Below are 18,897 nucleotides of genomic sequence, written 5' to 3' on the forward strand. Positions count from 1 at the left end.
CATCCGTCTTAACACTTAGAGTAATACCTGATAAATCCATTTGCACTTCAAATACAAACTTATTTGCCAATAAAAGCTCTAATATCTTTATGACTCTCAACACTGCCTCTATCTTTTCCACCTTTTAAAAATTTCAAGTGCTCAGCACAAGGAGGATAAAAGATCCAGAAGATATATATATACACTTACCTGCAGAAAAATATTTTTAAAACGTTTGCATGGCATAAACAGCATAAGCAAAGTCAAAAGAATTGATGAACTGGGTCTGCAGGTCAATTTCCTTTGGGATAAGGAGTTCCTAGATTTTGAAAAGAGAGAATCTCACCACCACAAAGAAAAATGGACAAGAGTTATCAACTAGAAGGAGACATATAGTAGCCATGATGTCACAGGTATGGAAATGTTGTTCATTCTCACTTGCAATCGAATAAATGCAAATTAAAACTATATTGGGATATGGTTTCATGCCTAACACAGACAGTGGTTTAAATCCAAAGGTTTGGCCACATACTCCATTGGCAAGGATCTGAGGATGCAGGCTCTCATGGGCTGCTAGTGGGAAGACAAAATACTACTACACATATGGAGGGGATTTGGCAATATGTAATAAAATTACAGAGGCAGGACCCTTCCACCCGGCAATCCCCCTTCTAAGACTCTGTTGAACAGAATCACCAGCACAAGCATAAAATGTCACCCATTCAAACAAGAGAAGGGAAACCACACAAATGTCCACTGATTTATCAGTGGCAGAGTTCCATAATAAAATATTATGCAACTGCAGAAGGACAGGTCACATCTCTGTGTACTGACGGACACATGCCCAGGTAATCAAAACAAAGTGCAGAAGAGGGCATGGGGCTGAGGGAGATAAGGAAGGTGAGGTAAGTATGTATTGATCAAAAAGAAACTCTGGAGGGAGAAGTAAGAAACTAACTAAAATAGTTTCTTATAAAAAGAGGGAGTGAATGAGATGGAAAGGGCAGAGATAGACATGAGATTTCACTGCTTACTCCTTTTTCGTCAGTGGTTGGCAAACTGTGGCCTGAGAGCCAAATCCACTTCTCCGCCTGTTTTTGTAAATGAAGCTTTATTGGAACATAAGTATACCCATTCATTCATGTATTGTCTAGGGCTGCTTTTGCTACGACAGCAGAGTTGAGTAGTTGGGAGAGAGACCACATGGCGCACAAAACTGGAAATATTTGCTATCTAGCCCTTTATGGAAAGAAGCGTGCCAACCTCTGCTCTATGTGGTAATGCAAGAGACAATCTTAAAAGGATGGGGTAGACTTTCCTGTTTCGTGCTTTCGGAGATCTTAAGTTGGGATCTGAATACTTGTGTTCAAGTTCTGGCTGTGTCTTTGTCTGCTTACCTAACTTCTCTAGACTTGTATTCCTCATCTACGGAATGATGAAAATAATGCTGACCCCTTGGTTTTGTTATGAATTTTTTTTAGGAGGATCAAACTCTGGACCTCATATATGCAAACCAGATGCTCAACCACTGAGCTACACCTGCTTCCCTTGTTATGACTATTAAATGAAACAATGAAAACTAATGTGAAAGCACACTGTAAACTGTAAACTATTATACTATAATGATACTAAGATATCACCATTATTACTCATTATATTGGAAAGCAACAAGTTCATATATATATATTCATGTATGTATATATGCATAATCAGTAAAGAGAATTGATAATTGAATACACGTGTCTTTAAAGAAATTGCAGCATTTAACACAAAAACACTGCCTTTAAACCTTGTAATCTTTCCTCCACCTAACACTTTTAGGCAACGATTATAATCATCTATGGTCACAACATAACTATCAGCTCTTGGCTATTCTCCCCCAACCCATCAAGCCATTATCTCTGGTCTATATAATGCCTGAAATTACTGTTTCCTTGTTGGAAGAAGGATGACAATATTGACTCAGAGTTTAAAACTTGACTGAGAGAAAGGTCTTCACTGCAGTAGAATTGTTTGGTCTTCAGAAAGCCCAAGGGGAATTTCTGGACTTGAAGATACATTAAAGTCCCAGAAGGGGAAACGGACTTTGGCCCAGTGGTTAGGGCGTCCGTCTACCATATGGGAGGTCCGCGGTTCAAACCCCGGGCCTCCTTGACCCGTGTGGAGCTGGCCATGCGCAGTGCTGATGCACGCAAGGAGTGCCGTGCCACGCAAGGGTGTCCCCCGCGTGGGGGAGCCCCCACGCGCAAGGAGTGCGCCCGTGAGGAAAACCGCCCAGCGTGAAAAGAAAGTGCAGCCTGCCCAGGAATGGCGCCACCCACACTTCCTGTGCCGCTGACGACAACAGAAGCGGACAAAGAAACAAAAGCAGACAAAGAAACAAGATGCAGCAAATAGACACCAAGAACAGACAACCAGGGGAGGGGGGAAAAAAGAAAAAAAAAAAAAAATAAAGTCCCAGAAGGTTAAACTCGTAGAATAAAGGTTCTCTTACTATTGAAGAGCGGTCTGCTAGGTGACTAAATGTATTTGGGATCCACCTGGGGATTACATGTGACAAATCCATAAGACTCGAGTAAGAGACTTTCACCTTGGTCATTCATGTTCGCATAATCACTCTTTTGTCCTTAATTTAAACACTTGAACACATTTTCTTTAACTTAACAGCAAGAACTTCTTTTGGGTACAAACATCAGTGCATTTATAGGGAGTGATTTAGCCAAACATTTACTTTGAAATATTTCTAAACATTTCAGTTCTAAATATTTCTGAACCGTACATATCTGTGAATTGCTCAACTATATGAAATTGAGCTGCCCAGAATCTGCATTAAAATCCCTTAAAAAGTGCATATTCTTTCACTTGCAGTTCTGAGAAATAGCATTGCGGAAATAATGCTATATGTACTATTCTGTACAGAGAGTTTATATAAGCAAAGCAACACGACCGCCAAAAAACTAATAACAACACAAGTGCCGCCAAATAAGGAATTGGCTGTAAAAATTGCACTATGATCATTGAAAGGAATATTGCTCTTCCTGTTATCTAGTGCTGTGTAGTAAACCACCCCAAAACTTAGGGGCTTAAAAAACAAAAGCAACCTCTACTTTGTGCACAGACCTGCCATTTTGACAGGGCTCAGTGGGGACAGCTGGCCTCTGCTCAGTGGGGACAGCCTCTGCATCAGCCGGGGTGGCTGGAGGCTGGACTCCTGTGACGTCTCACTCATTCATTCACGTCGCTGGCAGGTGATGAGCCACACCCAGCTTCTCTGCCTGGCCTGGGCTTCCTCACAGCATGGGGGCTGGGTTCCAAGGGCAATTGTCCTGAGAGGGCTGGGCGGAAGTGCCATCACCTTTTATGACTTCCCTTGGAAGTCATATGGCATCACTTCCGCTGGATTGCAGCAGACTTAAAATCTCACCCAGGTTCAAGGTGAGGGGAAAGAGAGTCCACATCTTGGTTCAGAAAGAGTGGGAGGGAATGGAAAGGTTGCTGTAGCCATTTTGGAAAACACAGTCTGCCACAACCAATTCACTGATATGGCGAGATATTCAGATCTAGTAGAAATAATCCAAGGAGTGCAGTGCCTGGCACAGAGTAGACTCTCAATAAACATTTGTTGAATAAAGCTTTGTTTAAAAACAAATTATATTTTATGTTTGCATCTATATTGATACCATTCTGAGAAAAGCTCCAACAAAATGTTGACAGTGGCATTCTTTCTCTGATGGGAATATAATTTCACTTTCTCGATAGAGAGTTTATAATATTTTTATAATGAACGTGCACTGCAAATTGAAAGGTACTTGAAGAAAAAAATCTCAGAGGACAATAACCTGAGTTGATTGTCGGAAAGGCTGACCTATTTTTTTTTTTTTTTTAGATTACTGAAAGCTAATTAGAATGCTCCCTGGCAAAGCACTTCTTCCTATTTCTGCTTGTTGGGAGAAAATTTATTCTTTAGTATCTTAAAGCATTTAATTGATGAAAAGTAGTAAAACTATTTTGGGAATATAAGAGCTTTCTCTCTCATTCATAATAATAAAAGAGCACCAGTCCCATAAAATAGATTTTTGAAATGAGAAGGTATCTCATTAAAATAAATAAAATTTGTTTCCAAATTAATCATACCTGAGTGAGAATAATAACAACAAATTCACATTTTAATCACTGAAATAACAGGATATGGCTCAATGGGGACCAGGCTAGAAAAAAAGAAAAACTGTGGTATCATGTAACATACTATGTTGTACTATGGCTATCTTTTCCCTGAACATCAATATTTTAAAAATATAAAATACAGCTTATTTTTTGGAAGTGAAATTGCTAACATCTCATATAACAAAAACTTCAAACATTGTTTGGCCAAGATTTTAGAAGTGATACCTGGATACATTTGAATGGAGAATTACATCTTGTGGTAAGAGAGCAATAGAGTGGCCGATTTGGGGGCATTGGAGGAGGGTGGATTAAACAAACAATTCTGAAACTATGAGAACCATTTGTGTGACACTAGGAGGCTATAGTTTCAACTGAACACATAAATGGTTTAACAGTAATCGACTTTTAGTAAATGTTGGCAAGCTCATACTCAACTGTAGTCATTTCCTTTTACTTGACCACAGTTGAATTCTTTAATGCCTTATGCTATAGCACTTACTTCAGTCCTTGACAGTTTACTCAAATAGAGTGCATGGATGAACTCAGCCCTGATGCTCTAGAGACACAGAGTAAGCAAGTCTACTTCAAAGGCTTCTAGCAATGCTCAATGACAAAACCATTACTACACAAATACAAATGTTAAACAGTTTTTCCTGTTTCTGGAAGGTAAGGTCTCCTAGGATCCTCTCTCATTATTCTTTTGAAACACACACAAAGACACACAGACTGTTTTCATCCAAAAAGTCAGTCAATCATTCAATCATAAATTTAATCTCTGAAAAGGAGAGAGAGGGAAGCGGATATGGCTCAAGTAATAGGGCCTCTGCCTACGATATGGGAGGACCCAGGTTTCATCCCTGGGGCCTCCTGGTGAAAAAGAAGAGGAGAAAGTGTGCCCGTGTGCCAAGCCGAGTGCCCGTGCACCAAGCGAAGTGCCCACGCAGTGAGCCAGTGCCTGCACGAGTCATGCAGTAAGATGATGATGCAACAAAAGAGAGGCAAAGGGGAGAGTCAAGGTGAAGCACAGCAGAAACCAGGAACTGTGGTGGCACAGGTGACAGGGAACCTCTGTCAACATCAGAGGTCCCCAGGATCGAATCCCAGGGAATCCTAGAGGAGAAAAAACAAGGAGAAGACAAAAAGAGAGAAATACAGAAGATCACACAGAGAATGGACCCAGACAGCAAAAAAAAGCAGGGCAGGGGGAGGGGGAGAGGGAAGGAGAGGGGAAAGGGGGAAAAGGGAAAGAAAAGACTAAATATTAAAAAAAAAAAAGTAGAGAGAGAGAAGTAGCTTCAGAGTTAGGTGGGTCTAAATTCAAACTCCCGAGGTTCTGTGTTTTTGCTCTGTGATTTAGGACCAGTTATTGAACCTTTCTGTGCCCCACTTCCATCATCCGTACATGAAATGTTAATAATACCTATTCACTTGGTGTATGGTTTGAATTGGATGATAAACTTAGCACCTGGCTGAACCCTTAGGACTGTTGAATGAGTGGCCATGGTCCTTCACGTATTTGTGAGTTCAACAATGAATCCCCCAACTGCCCAGAACACTGGGGATGCAGAAGTAATTAAGGGACAGTCCTTATAGTCAAGGAATTCACCACCTCCAGGGGAAGATGGAAGGGATCACTGGCCAGTAGTCTGTGACGGTGCTGTAGGTGGGCTGTGGCAACGTCGGGCCCATTCTCAGAGGCCTGGGGATGCTCCTAAGAGAAGGCTCTGCACTTTATCCTTCTCGAAGTAATAAACGCTCAATGTAGAAAATTGAGATATCAAGAAACTACCAAGCATAAAAATCACCCACATTTCAAAAATGAAGTGAGAACCACTATTAACAGTTTGATACAAATTACATATAAATAGATTGGGAATATGAGACCGATAGAGAGGGAGGGAGATAGATAAAATTCAGTTAGTTGGGTTCATGCTGGATGTGTATTCATGTGTACGTCAGGCTTCAGTGTCAATTTTTGAATCTTTAACCACTTTATTGAGGTATAATTTACATAGCATAAAATGCACCCGTTTTAAATGACTTTTAATAAATTGACTAAGTTATGCTACCATCACCAAAAGTCAGCTCTGGTACATTTTCATCACCTAACAGCATCCCTTGTGCTTGTTTACAGTTAACTCCTATTGTTACTCCCAGCCCCAGGCAGCTATTTCCTGTCTCTACAGATATATCTTTTCTGGATGTTTCTTGCCTATGGAATCATACAATATGTGGTATTTTGTGTCTGGCTTCTTTCACATAGCATTCTAGTTTTGAGGCTCAACTTTGTTCCTTTATATTGCTAATAATAGTCTATTATATAGATGTACCACATTTCCTATCTTGTCTTTTGAACTTACTATTGTCATGAATATTTTTGTCAATAAAATTTTCTTTTAGTAATTCATTTTGCTAAAATGTATTAATCCTCTTTTTCTATTGCTATGTATTAGCCCTTATAAATAATCTGATGTTGTTGCAGGTTGGGTTCTCTGGAAACAGATGCTGAGATGGAATTTGGGGTGAAGATGTTTGTTAGGGCTCAGTGCCTGAGAAACGAAGGGGTGGAAGCAGGATTGGGCAGAGAGAGAATGTGACCGGCAATACGGGCCTGACAAATCCTCGTTCCACTTAGCAGGGAGCTCTGGAACGCATATTGCTTGTGAGCATTGTCTCATGTTGCACGTAAACGGCTGGGCCTTTATGTCCCTGCCACCTTTGTGCCCCAGATACAGGCTCCTCTGGAAAGAACTTGATAGCGGGTGAAGGAGGCTCCACAGCTGGGGGAGGCTCTGGAGCTAGGATCTGACCACACTGCCAAGGCCAGCGCCGAGTTCTTCCTTGAAGTGTCCTCGGCAGGGCATCTTTGTGTCTGTCCGACCCTTAGACTCGCCCATTCAATATTCATTCTCACCTGGGTTTTTGCTAAAAGAACCCAAATTTCACTTGTAACGGCAGTGTATCCCTTTTTAAATGTTCTCTGTCTTAGATTCCCTGAAAGTTAGGGATGGTCAAGTCACATAGTTGGGTCAATAGGATAGAGGCAGAAATTCCTGGAGACATTATCATTTTCTGAATAAAAGGACAAAGTCTCCCAAGGAGCAGCCCTTTGTCTTTAGAACAGCTCTCTTCTTTCTGCCTGGAGCTTGTGCACAATGCCTGGAGATGCAGTAGCCATCTTATGACCAGGAAGATAAGAAGTACAGTTGAAGGATGGTAGAGCAAGAAGCTGGTTAGAAGACTTTCTCAAACAACTGCCTCAGTATGGGACCACCTAGTACCTGGTTTGTTGTTACGTGAGAAAACTACCCTCTGTATGGTTAATTCCTGGAGTTGGGTTTCTGCTATATACAGCCAAATGCAACCCTATGTGGTGTGATATGTTGAATGCTTGCTTATAGATTGGGTATGCATTTGTGATTTTTTCTTTAATATTGAGTCCAAGAAGTGGAGGTACCAAGTCAACGTACTTTTAAAGTTCTTTTGTAATGGCAGCAGAGACGTCGGCATTTGTGGTATTGAAGGCCAGGATGCGAGAATTCTCTGAGAAGGAAGATTTATTACGACCAGCAGGGACTGGTGGACCCCTGTCCAAAAAACCGAGCCCCGTGCCAGTCTTGTAGGTTGCTTTTATACAGAGTATGGGGGGTGGAGTTAGCAAGTGTTTGGCGGTTAGTTTTCTGTTTCTTGGGGCTTGGGGACTTTCCTGGAGCTAGGCAGGCTGGCCTGGGTGGCATGGTTAGGAGAAGCGGGGCTGCAGCTCTTGTTCGCATGCGCACATGGCTTATGCTGGGATGTGAAGTTTTGCGAGCTTACACACACAGCCCACGTAATTCTTGAATAAACACACAGCCCACATCGCTTTGTGTCTATTGTGATGACTTTCCAGGATAGTTTCTATAAATTTGTGCATCAATCAGCAGGGTAGGAAATGTTCTTACTAAACTATGCCAGCATTAAATATTGTTCTTAAAAATGTTTTTTATTAGGGGCAAAATCGTATTCTGTTCGCTAATTTATATATTTTTGATAACTTGTGGGGTCATAAATATTTGTATATGTTCATTAGTCAATGACTTGTCTACGTCCTTTTTCCATTTTACCAACCAGGGTTTTAGAACTTTTATTAGGTTGAGCTCTTTATACAAGGATATTGTTTCTTTGTCCTAGTTTTGACAAACATTTCCCTTCACTTTGTTGCATGCCTTTTTGTTTCTTGACATTTTTGAATGTTTGGAAGTTAGAAAGTTATGTGGGCAAACTCATTATTTCTTTCATTGTTTTGTCCATTGTCTTTACACTTAGACTATCCTCCCACATTTAGTCACCAAATAAATGTACAAATACATTTTTTCTATTTTTAATAATTTTATTTTCCATTAGATTATTGTATATATCTTTACTTAATTTATTGCTTGAGGTAAGAGACCATTTTTCTCCCAAACAGCCAGTTTTATTGATACTCATATGTTGAATAATCTGATGCTGTGTTTTATGTTAAGTTCATATATTAGAGGAGAGAAACAATGCTGCACATTCAGCAAATCCTTATTTCTTTACCATCTTGGTACATAAGAATTCAGACCAGATAGTGATAGACTATGATCTGCAGGCTAAATCTGACTCACCTCATTTTTTAATAAATAAAGTCTTACTGGAGCACTGTCATGCTCCTTCATGGATATATTGCCTATTGCTTCTTTTGTGCCACAATGGCAGAGTTGAGTAGTTGTGATGGAAGAGTGCATGGCCTGTAAAGTAGAAAATATTTACTCCCTTGACATTTACAGAAAAAGTGTGCCAAACCCTAGCCTAGACTATACTTATTTCTCTCTTCTCACTTGGTGGCTGATGTTGAGAAGTCAACAAAGGACTCTAAGGATCTACAGGGGTGAAGAGGGACTAGATGGGGGAAATCTGGGCCCCACTGGATAGAGTGGAGCAAAGTCTCCTGCTGGCCTTACTGGGCTGTGATAAGATTGCACTATGCGACTGAGATTGTTACAAAAGTTAGCCATCTATATTAGGCTATATTTATATCTGTCTACATCTATAGCTCCATCTCCATCTACACCTATGCCTATAGCCAAACAACACCCACACCCACATCCATAGCCACACACATATCAACATCTAGAGAACTGCATCTACATCACCTATCTGTCTGTCTGTCTGTCTGTCTATCTATTTATCTATATCTAATCTATCTGGTCTTTGTGGCTTTGTGTTCTTTTATTAATCTTCCTAGTCTTGCGAGATCATGTTTCAAATTTCGTAGATATATAGGGCATTTTCATACATTAGACCTCGTTTAACCCTCCTTACACTCTTTTTCCAACTTTTATTGATTCTTCTTACATGTTAATTCTTTTAGCTGAACTTTAGAGTCATTTTGTCAATATCACAAAAGAATTCTATCAGATTTTTATTGAAAATTTACTGTATCATAATTTAATTATGGGAGTGGACTAAATCCTAAAAGAAAAGCAGTCTTTATAGGCAAGGAAAAGAACATACGTAAGAACTTGGAGTGTTCAGGAAACAGGAAACTTGGCGTGCTCATTAAGTCTTGGGTCCACAGCATGTCTAGGGAGTGACAGGGAGATGTCTGGCAAGGTGGACAGGAGGCAAGTTATAACAACAACAATAAATATCTTCAGTTATAGTCCCAGTTAAATATAATCATGGTGCTAAGGGCTGTCCAAGCAGTATCTCATTTAATCTTTACAAAAACTCTGAGGTCAATACTATTTGGATCTCCACTCTATAGAGGACACTGGGATTTGAGGCATTAAGTAGTTGGCCAGAGATCTCCCAGCTATTAAGTACCATATTCAGGAGTGTTCATGAGGGTCAGTTTCTTCATTGGAAAGGACTTCCCCTTATTTTGGGATTACATCATTTCTGCCTTTGTATTGCTGTGCCTTTTCTGTTGTTGTTAGTGCATTGGAATGATGGTGATAGTGGAATGCAATTCTATTTTCAATGTCTTTACTGGAATCTCTACTATCATCTTCCCATGGTTTAATTTACACGACTGTGATATCCAGGAGTATGGAAACTGCACTCTAGCTGTCTTCTAACACTGATATTTTAGTTCAATGCAAATATAATGTGAGCCACATATGTACTTTTAAATGTTCTATTAGCCACATTTTTTAAGTAAGAAGTAATAGGTGAAGCTTTTTAAGAATGTATTATATTTAATTCAATATATCTATAATATTATTCTCACAGGCAATCAATCAAAAAATTACTAATTCGACATTTTACGTTCTTTTGTGTACAAAGTCTTCAAATTCAGTGTGTATTTTACACTTCAAGTGCATTTCAATTCGGACTTGCCATATTTCAGTTTCTCCATAGCCACATGTGGCTTGTGGCTGCCATTTTGGATGGTGCTGGTCTAGAATTACAATTCAGAAAGGAGCAGAGCTTTGGGCATCTTATGGTGGTTTGTACGTGGCTCATCTTCAATATAGTCTTTCCCTGACCTTCAATTTCTTTCCCCTACAACTTTTAGTTGGCTAAGACTAAAGGATGGGGGGGAGGGATTGAAACCCCACCCTACCCCAGCCAACACGGAGTAGAAACTGAATCCCCTATTCCTTTCCACTCACTCTTTTCCTAGCCTGACCTCCTAATCTCTAACTGTACTTAGTTCTCCCATCATCTGCTTTTTTCATGTAGCTCATATATTCCATTATTCTCCTGGTCTCAAATTCCATGATGCCCACCCTGATCAAATGATTCATAAAACAATAAGCCTTAGTTGCAGGTTGCAGGAAGTTTGTCTAAATACAATATGCACTCTAATTAATTTAGAGCCTTTTAGCTTTCACATTATTATGTTTTTCAACCTTCAGAGGAATCCTTTAAAATAGAGGCAGCAGGTACTATCATTGCTAGCTTTGGAGGAGGAAATTCAGACTCAGAGAAGCAAAAAGACTATAAATATATGTGGCTATATGTAACTGTTTAAGCCTAAGCACAGGCATTTTAGGAACAGACAAACTGATATTTAATACTTCATGAGTATTACCATGTATGTATGTGTGCACATATAGGGTACTTATATTTGGTTTATTTGTTTCACAAATATTTATCAAGCATCTATTGTGTGCTAGTTCACTGTTCTAAGTGATGAGTTCCCAGCAGTAAACAGGTAACGCAGAGCTGTTTATGCCTTCATGGGAGTTACACTCTGTGTGGGAAGACAAACACTCAACTAGTGAGGACAATGAAATGAGTGAGAACTATGGAATGGGACATGCAAGTCACATTAGAGCATGCAGTAGGAAAACCTACCCCTCTTCTATGATTCTTCCCAGAGGAACCAACTTTGATGAAGGCTAAGAAGGAATTAGTCAGTAGTGTGGGAGGCATGGTGGAAAGAGAGTATTCCAGAAAGAGACAGGTACAAATCCCAGAAATAAGAGAGAACAACGCTTGGGGCAAAGACAGAGATAAAAGACATTCACCAAGGCTGGAAGAAGAATTTTACAAAGGAGAGTGAAAAATAGATGGAATTGGAAAGATAAACAAGGGCTAGACTGGGCTGTCCCATATGGTAGACACGAGGCCCAGGTGGCTACTGAGATGTGCTGGAAGTGTAAAAATACACACCGAATTTTGAAACTTAGTATGAAAAAGAATGTAGAACATCACAGCAATATACTTTTAAGTATTGACTACACATTGAAATGATATCTTGGGTATGTTGGGTTAAATAAAATATATTATTAAAATTAATTTTATCTGTTTCTTTTTCTTTTTATCTTAATGTGGTTATTTGAAAGTTTTTAATTGTACGTGTGGCTCACATTATATTTCTATTGAACAGTGCTGCTCTAGATTGGGAAGGGCCTGGAAAGCTAGTTTCAGACTTGTTTGTAGAACAATGATGTATCCTAAAATAGCAGCAACTCTAAGTGGTCTGTATCTACCATGTTTACCCGACTACATCCTGGCTAATGAGTGTGTTTTCTGAGACAAACAGGAGAGTGACTCTTGTCCATAATCAACCCAAGTGTTTTTCTGAAAAGTCATTCCTAGCACACTTCTAATCCACAGTAAGAAACTTTTATTTTCTAATAATTTACTAACTTCCTGCCTGATTTCAAGAAGCAAAATTTTCCCAAGTTCCCAATACCATTTCTAACAGAATTGGAGGATTGGAAGCCCCATTTAATACAGAAATCTGCCAGGTAATTTTGCTTTTTCAGTTGCAAAAATCTGCTACTTCCTCCAAGAAATAGGAACAAAGAATTCTCAGGGCTACTCTCAGCGGGTGAAAAGGCCACCACTGCCAGCTCTTTAATGACTCTTTAATGATCCAGCTAAGGATCAACAACCAAAGTCCTAATCCCAGAAGGCCTCAGGGGAAGTTCCCTAAACTCAGATTATGAGTCCAAACAAAACCAAAAGAAATACCGAGGAAAATAGTAAAAAGCTTGGAAGTGGGGAATTGGGGGAAGAGAATTTCGCCGTCAGCAGGAGCCTTCAAAATAAGGAGAGGGAGAGAGATGATTTATACAGGATTGCAGAGGTCTACTTAACTCTGATCACCTTTTATTTTTCAAATGAAAAGTTCATTCTGACTGAGACGACTGAAAAAGAAAAGCTCAAATATCTTTACTTATGATTCAGTGTGGTTGTTTAAAAATACATAAGACTTATGAATTAGTTGAAGGTTTGCGTCTCTTTCTACATAATTGGCATGGTGTTGGGACCTGCCTGTCAGGGTGCCTGCAGGTGTCCTGTGGTGAAAGTTTGTTTTTGGAGCAGTGATCAGAAGCCAGGACCTGCAGTGCACAGAGATCTATCCCAGGGCTCCTCCACCATGGCATGTGACCCTTGAGGCCGGATCATTCTTTGTCACAGGGAGCTATCATGTGCCTTGCAGGATGTTTAGCAGCATCCTTGGCCTCAGCCTATTAGATGCCAGTAGCCCAGCTACACTCCCCATGTCTGACAAACAAAATCATCACCAGATTTTGCCAAATGTCCCCTGGGAGGCCTGTGACCACCTGCTGTTGAGAACCAGGGACGTAATGACATTTCAGCCAGGTATCCCACCTCCTTGCTGCAGTATAGACAGACATGGGCTTCAAAGCAGCGATGCAGATTTTCCCACTTGTTTCTTAGCCTTAAGTGCTATGATGCACACCCTGATGTGTGTGTTTCTAACACCTTTCCTAGCAGGTTGGACAACAATGGAGAGAACAGGTTTTCCGCTGGGCCAGGACCCCATCAGGCCAGGCAGACTGAGATGCCAGCCCAAGTCTGGAGGGACCATGTACGAGGGAGGTGGGGGTCATGTGTTGACATTCTGATGCCCTAACACCCCATCTTCTGTCACCGTCCAAAAGAAACAGAGACGCGAAACAGCCTCAAAGCACTGACTTGTTTCCCCTTAAATTAATCCAAATGTCCACTATGTGAAAATGGCGGTGTCTTAGTTTTCCAAAACTAGATCTCATTTAAATTCACAGCTTATGTCTTGACAGGCACCTGGCTCTGGTAAATTGTACCTATTTACATAGTAAGGCAGGCTGCATTTAATGGGTGTGTTGTTCTGAATCCTGTACTAAAATTGATTCAGAAGAGGTAATGGGATGCCATTTCATAGAGAAAGATCTACATCCTCAGAGCCCCTCTCTTCTCACTTCCACAATCACATCTATGTGTTGGCACCTGGAAGGGGCCTCCCGGGGAAGATGTAGAACCAGACGAAACTCACAGGCCACGCAGCAATTGTGAAAATATGCAGGACTGACATCTCCTATCTAGAGAAAACATTAATAATACTTTCATTCCACCAGCTGGCCTTGCCAGCTAGTCAGATGATCACAAATATACTCTTCGAATATGTGAAAGACTTACCCAGAGCTATCCACATCATGCAGTTTGTATTGTAGACTAAGTTAAGTGGCTGGCTCACTACTTTATAAAGTCTTAGTACATAGTTTTACTCTAATGTAGTTAAAAGGTAAAGTTATCCTATACTGTAGCAAAAACAACTGTATAATTTTCCTTATACTTAATGTATTTTTTTAATCTCATGGACTGTGCAAAAATGAGTACAGGAGATGGGGCAAAAAGAAGTCACACAACATTCTTTACATTTAGAAAACCACCACTTCAAATAGTAGATTAAGGGGCATAATCTTGGGTGATAGCTGGGTAAAGAAAGAGGAAAGCAGCTTTGAGGCATCTTAAGGAAAGAATGGGATCTGCCTTGGATAGATAGAATTAAAGAAGAATCAGGGAAGTGGATATGGCTCAAGCAGCTGGATGCCAGCCTGCCACATGGGAGGTCCCAGGTTTGGTTCCTGGTGCCTCCTAAAGAGGACAAGCAATTTGTGTTCCTGAGTGTGATGGAGTTGGACTCAGATGTGACCTTTCTACACATGCCTCTTCTGTCACTTTTACTGAACCTTTGGCTGGTGCTAGCATTTGGTGTATACTCAGGAGACTTGAATCTCTGGACTGGCCATGTGCCACCTGGGCCCTGAGCCTCAGCAGAGTTGCAAATCCTACTCTCTGGTTCTTTGGACTTACCCAGGCCAGCTAACAGGGAGGTGAGGATGCTCAACCACCACACCAGGGAACTGAGAATGCCTACAACTGCCAGCAGGAGAATTGCATCCATTAACCATTGGAATCTAAGCCCCCTCTTGATACAGAGGTGGAGTGGACATCACCATCCAGGGTCCACAGAATGGAGGAATAAAATATGGATTAGAGTGGACTTACTGGTATTCTACTATAGAATTATTGTGACTCTAGCAATGGAAGAAATTGTAGCATTGATGTGGAGACAGTGGCCACGGGAGTTGCTGAAGTCAGGGAGAGGGAAGAAGAGATGTGATGTGGGGGCATCTTTGGGACTCGGCGTTTTCCTAAATGATATTGCAGGGACAGATGCTGGACATTATACATCCTGCCATAACCCACTGAATGGACTGGGGGAGAGTGTAAACTATTATCCATGTGGTGCAGCAGTGCTCCAAAATGTATTCACCAAATGCACTGAATGTGTCACAATGATGAAAGAGGTTGTTGATGTGGGAGGAGTGGGGTGGGGGGATGGGAGGTTTATGGGAACCTCTTATATTTTTTAATGTAACATTTTTTGTGAACTATGTATCTTCAAAAAAATACAATTAAATAAATGATGGGGTGGGGGTGGGGAGTGGGGTATATGGGAACCTCTTAAGCTTTTTAATGTAATGTTTTGTGTCATCTATTAATTTTAAAAAAAGATAATTAAAAAAATAAAAAATAAAAGAAGACAAGCAAGACAGCAAGCTGACAATTGGCTGGTGAAGTAAGCTGATGCAAAATGATGACAAAACAAGATGATACAACAAAGAGACACAATGAAGAGATGCAACGAAGAGTCACAACAAAGAGATGCAATGATGAGACACAACGAGAGACTTAACAAGAGGGAACGGTGGTGGCTCAAGTCATCAGGTGCCTCCCTCCCACATGGGAGGTCCTGTGTTCGGTTGTTGGTGCCTCCTAAAAAAAAAAAAAGATGAGCAGACAATGAATAGACATAGAGAGCAGACAGTGAGTGCAAACAATGAGGGGGATAAGAAATGAAATAAAATAAAATAGGAGAATCAAGATTTTTGACTAGGGAGCCAATGTGGCTCAGTGGTTAAGCACCATCTTCCTACATATGAGGTCTGGGGTTTAATATCTGGCCCTAGTACCTCAAAAAAAAAAAAGGTAAAATATACATTTTTGACTAAGTAATTGGAAAAAAAACACCAAGTCACAGCTAACCTCTGGTAATATGAAATCTACATAGCAAGTGGTATATCCTTTCCCAACCTCAGTAGGGAAAATGAACTTGTATACTTCAGCATTACTTTTTTAATGCTATCTCCAAAAAAAGCTTTGAAATTTTGAAGGCAAGAAGTAATTTATTTTAGACAACTAAAGGGTGACTTGTAAGCATGAACAAAAACGTTGAGAACGCAGTACTGGAAAACTCCTTATTTTTTTTTTTCTAACGTGAAATCCAGAACAGGCAGACCAACAAGCTGGAAAAGGAAATTAATACAACCTCGCTGGAAAAGGAAAAGCAAATACTCATTCGAAAGCAGCTGCTGTTGATGCAAGCAAAGGTTATAGCAATAGGGCTGTTTTCTAACAAAGTGTGAATCCCATTAGAGCCAAAGTTTTATCCCTTCTTTACGTCCTTACATCTCAGCTACAGCAGATTTAGGATTCTGACTTCCATCTGCAGCTCAGGGCTGGCAAATAGGACACATGGAGACATGCACAAATGGTGGAGCCATTCAAAAGGCGTCTTCGTTGTCTTATAAGACTTTGACAGACACACAATAGGCGGTGGCCAAAGTCTGGCCAACTATCCCTTCAGCCTGCTTAGGTGGACAGAATAGGAAGTCTGCCTCCCCCGGCTTTTCAGCTTCCCCCGGGGACTCCCTTTGTCTCTTCCCACATAGACAATGAGGCCATTACGTGACTGGTAAATTAGAAATGGAGCACTTTGCAAACGTTTTTGGGGGGTGCTCAAAATTTAAACTTTGTTCCATTGAAAGAAGAAGGGGGAAGTGAAGGAGATGCTGCAGCAGCAGCTGAAAAAGTAAAACATCTGGAAGTAATCAATGACGTATTTGTGTGCCCAATACCAAGGTGATACACTAACTTTAATATTGGAATGAAATGGACATTGATGATTACAGCAGTTCACTTGCAAGGATCTGTAATCCAAATCCTTGTATTTGTTTTTCCAGGTATCAGGATCTGTCAGGTCTTTCTCCTGAGCCAGACTGTATCACTGAGCACATCCAAATAAAATCGCAAAATGAAGTTACCTAGTCTCATAAAGAGAAATCCAATGTAAGAGGGGCTCATACCTCGGCAAAGATTTTCAACATGGTTGCAATCAAGTCATTTTCCAATCGTATACGTAAATAGCATTGGCCAGATGAAATATTCTGCCAGAAGTACATAGCTGCTAGGAGCTACTTTTTATTTTTTATTTCTTTTTTGCTAACGGTGTAAAGCTAAGCATTCGAATTTGAAATTACTAAACTGGGGTTTATGCCCTGAATGTATGCAGTGAACAAGTAGGATAATGGCGCTGTTATGTGTCTAACACAAAGAGCATTTCTACCTCAAGGAAAAACTTTCTGATTCCCAACTGTGCAAAGTTGAGCCAGTGTGCCAAGAATGAGGAAATAAGAATCCACTGGAAATAATATTTGGTTGTTCACATTAGCATTGAAGATGACTGTGGTTTAGAAATTTCCCTTTTTTTAATTACAGCTAGTAAGCTATTTTGCCAACTCTCTTTGGGCAGCTCAATTTACATCCTAGCTGACTGGCTTGACAATGAAGCTGTCAAGAGTCCGAGGTTGAAATGGTTTTTTCTGAGAAGAATGTTTATTATAGTAAGTCTCCAACGAGTGTGTAGAATCTGCTCTGAAAGATTCATCCATTGTTTTATTATTAAAGGAAAGACAATCCAAAATGAAATGTTCTTCTTTATGATTTAAAATATATATGGGGGGAAGCGGATTTGGTTCAACTGATAGAGCGTCTGTCTACCATATAGGAGGTCCAGTGTTCAAACCCAGGGTCTCCTGACCTGTGCAGTAAGCTGGCCCATGTGCAGTGCTGCTGTGTGCAAGGAGTGCCGTGCCATGCAGGGGTGTCCCTCACATAGGGGAACCCCACGTGCAAGGAGTGCACCCTGCAAGGAGAGCCGCCCTGCGCGAAAAAAGTGCAGCCTGCCCAGGAATGGCACTGCACACACAGAGAGCTGATGCAGCAAGATGATGCAACAAAAAGAGACACAGACTCCCAGTCCCACTGACAAGAATGCAAGTGGGCACAGAAGAACACACAGAAAATGGGCTGTGCACTGAGAGCAGACAACAGGGATGGGGAGAAATAAATACATGATCAATCAATCAATCAATCAATCAATCTTTAATAAAATAAAATATATATTATCCAGACATATTTTAGTTATCTTACCTATTTACCTTTGAGTTCACATCATTATCAGAATCCACGAGCAAGTCAAATAAATATCATTATTCTTTTTTGAAGGCAAACTCAGTTTTTCACCAATATGAATTCTTTCCTAAAGTTCATTTAACTACCAAGAAAGCTTACTGATAGCTATAAAAAATTCTACTGGATAATATACTCTTTTCTGCAATTAATGAACATAATTTAGAACCTCAAATATATTTTAGTTGGAGATGTGTTGCTGGAGCAAATACAAAATATGCTGGGATTCTTGAAGGAAAAGTAAGCAACATCTCACCATCAGCATTAACCTTTAAGTATTATTACTATTTCTTGCTGAAAGCGTACCATTTATAATATCCATATAAATAAATGTTATATTTAACTACTGGTATATATCATTCACACTAAGTAACAGCAAAATGTAAGTAGACAGTCATAATTCCACTATGTCTAGCGTCATGTTCTGTTTTGTTTTTTTTTAGCTATCGAAGATAATGTTTTTAAGTAATTGAAGGCGATATTTAATATATCTGTTTTTCAACACACAATAAAGGCAATGCGCAATTCATAAATAAAAATAAGATGTGGTCTATTAATTTCAGAAGTACTTTGAATCCCCTCTTCCAATACACTTTTTTCAATTTAAAAATGAGGAACACCCAAAATTGGAAACAAACTAAATGTCCATCAACTGGTGACTGGATAAATAAAATGTGGTCTATCTATACA

General features: G+C 40.1%; 1 protein-coding gene across 1 annotated transcript in view; it reads right to left on the bottom strand.

Annotated features, from left to right (window-relative positions):
- Nucleotides 1–18,897, bottom strand: part of MID1 (midline 1) — a 350,591-nt gene that overhangs the window by 215,592 nt on the left and 116,102 nt on the right. The gene's annotated exons all lie outside the window — the stretch shown is intronic.

The sequence above is a fragment of the Dasypus novemcinctus genome, chromosome X (assembly GCF_030445035.2).
Source record: "Dasypus novemcinctus isolate mDasNov1 chromosome X, mDasNov1.1.hap2, whole genome shotgun sequence".
Taxonomy (NCBI): Eukaryota; Metazoa; Chordata; class Mammalia; order Cingulata; family Dasypodidae; genus Dasypus; species Dasypus novemcinctus.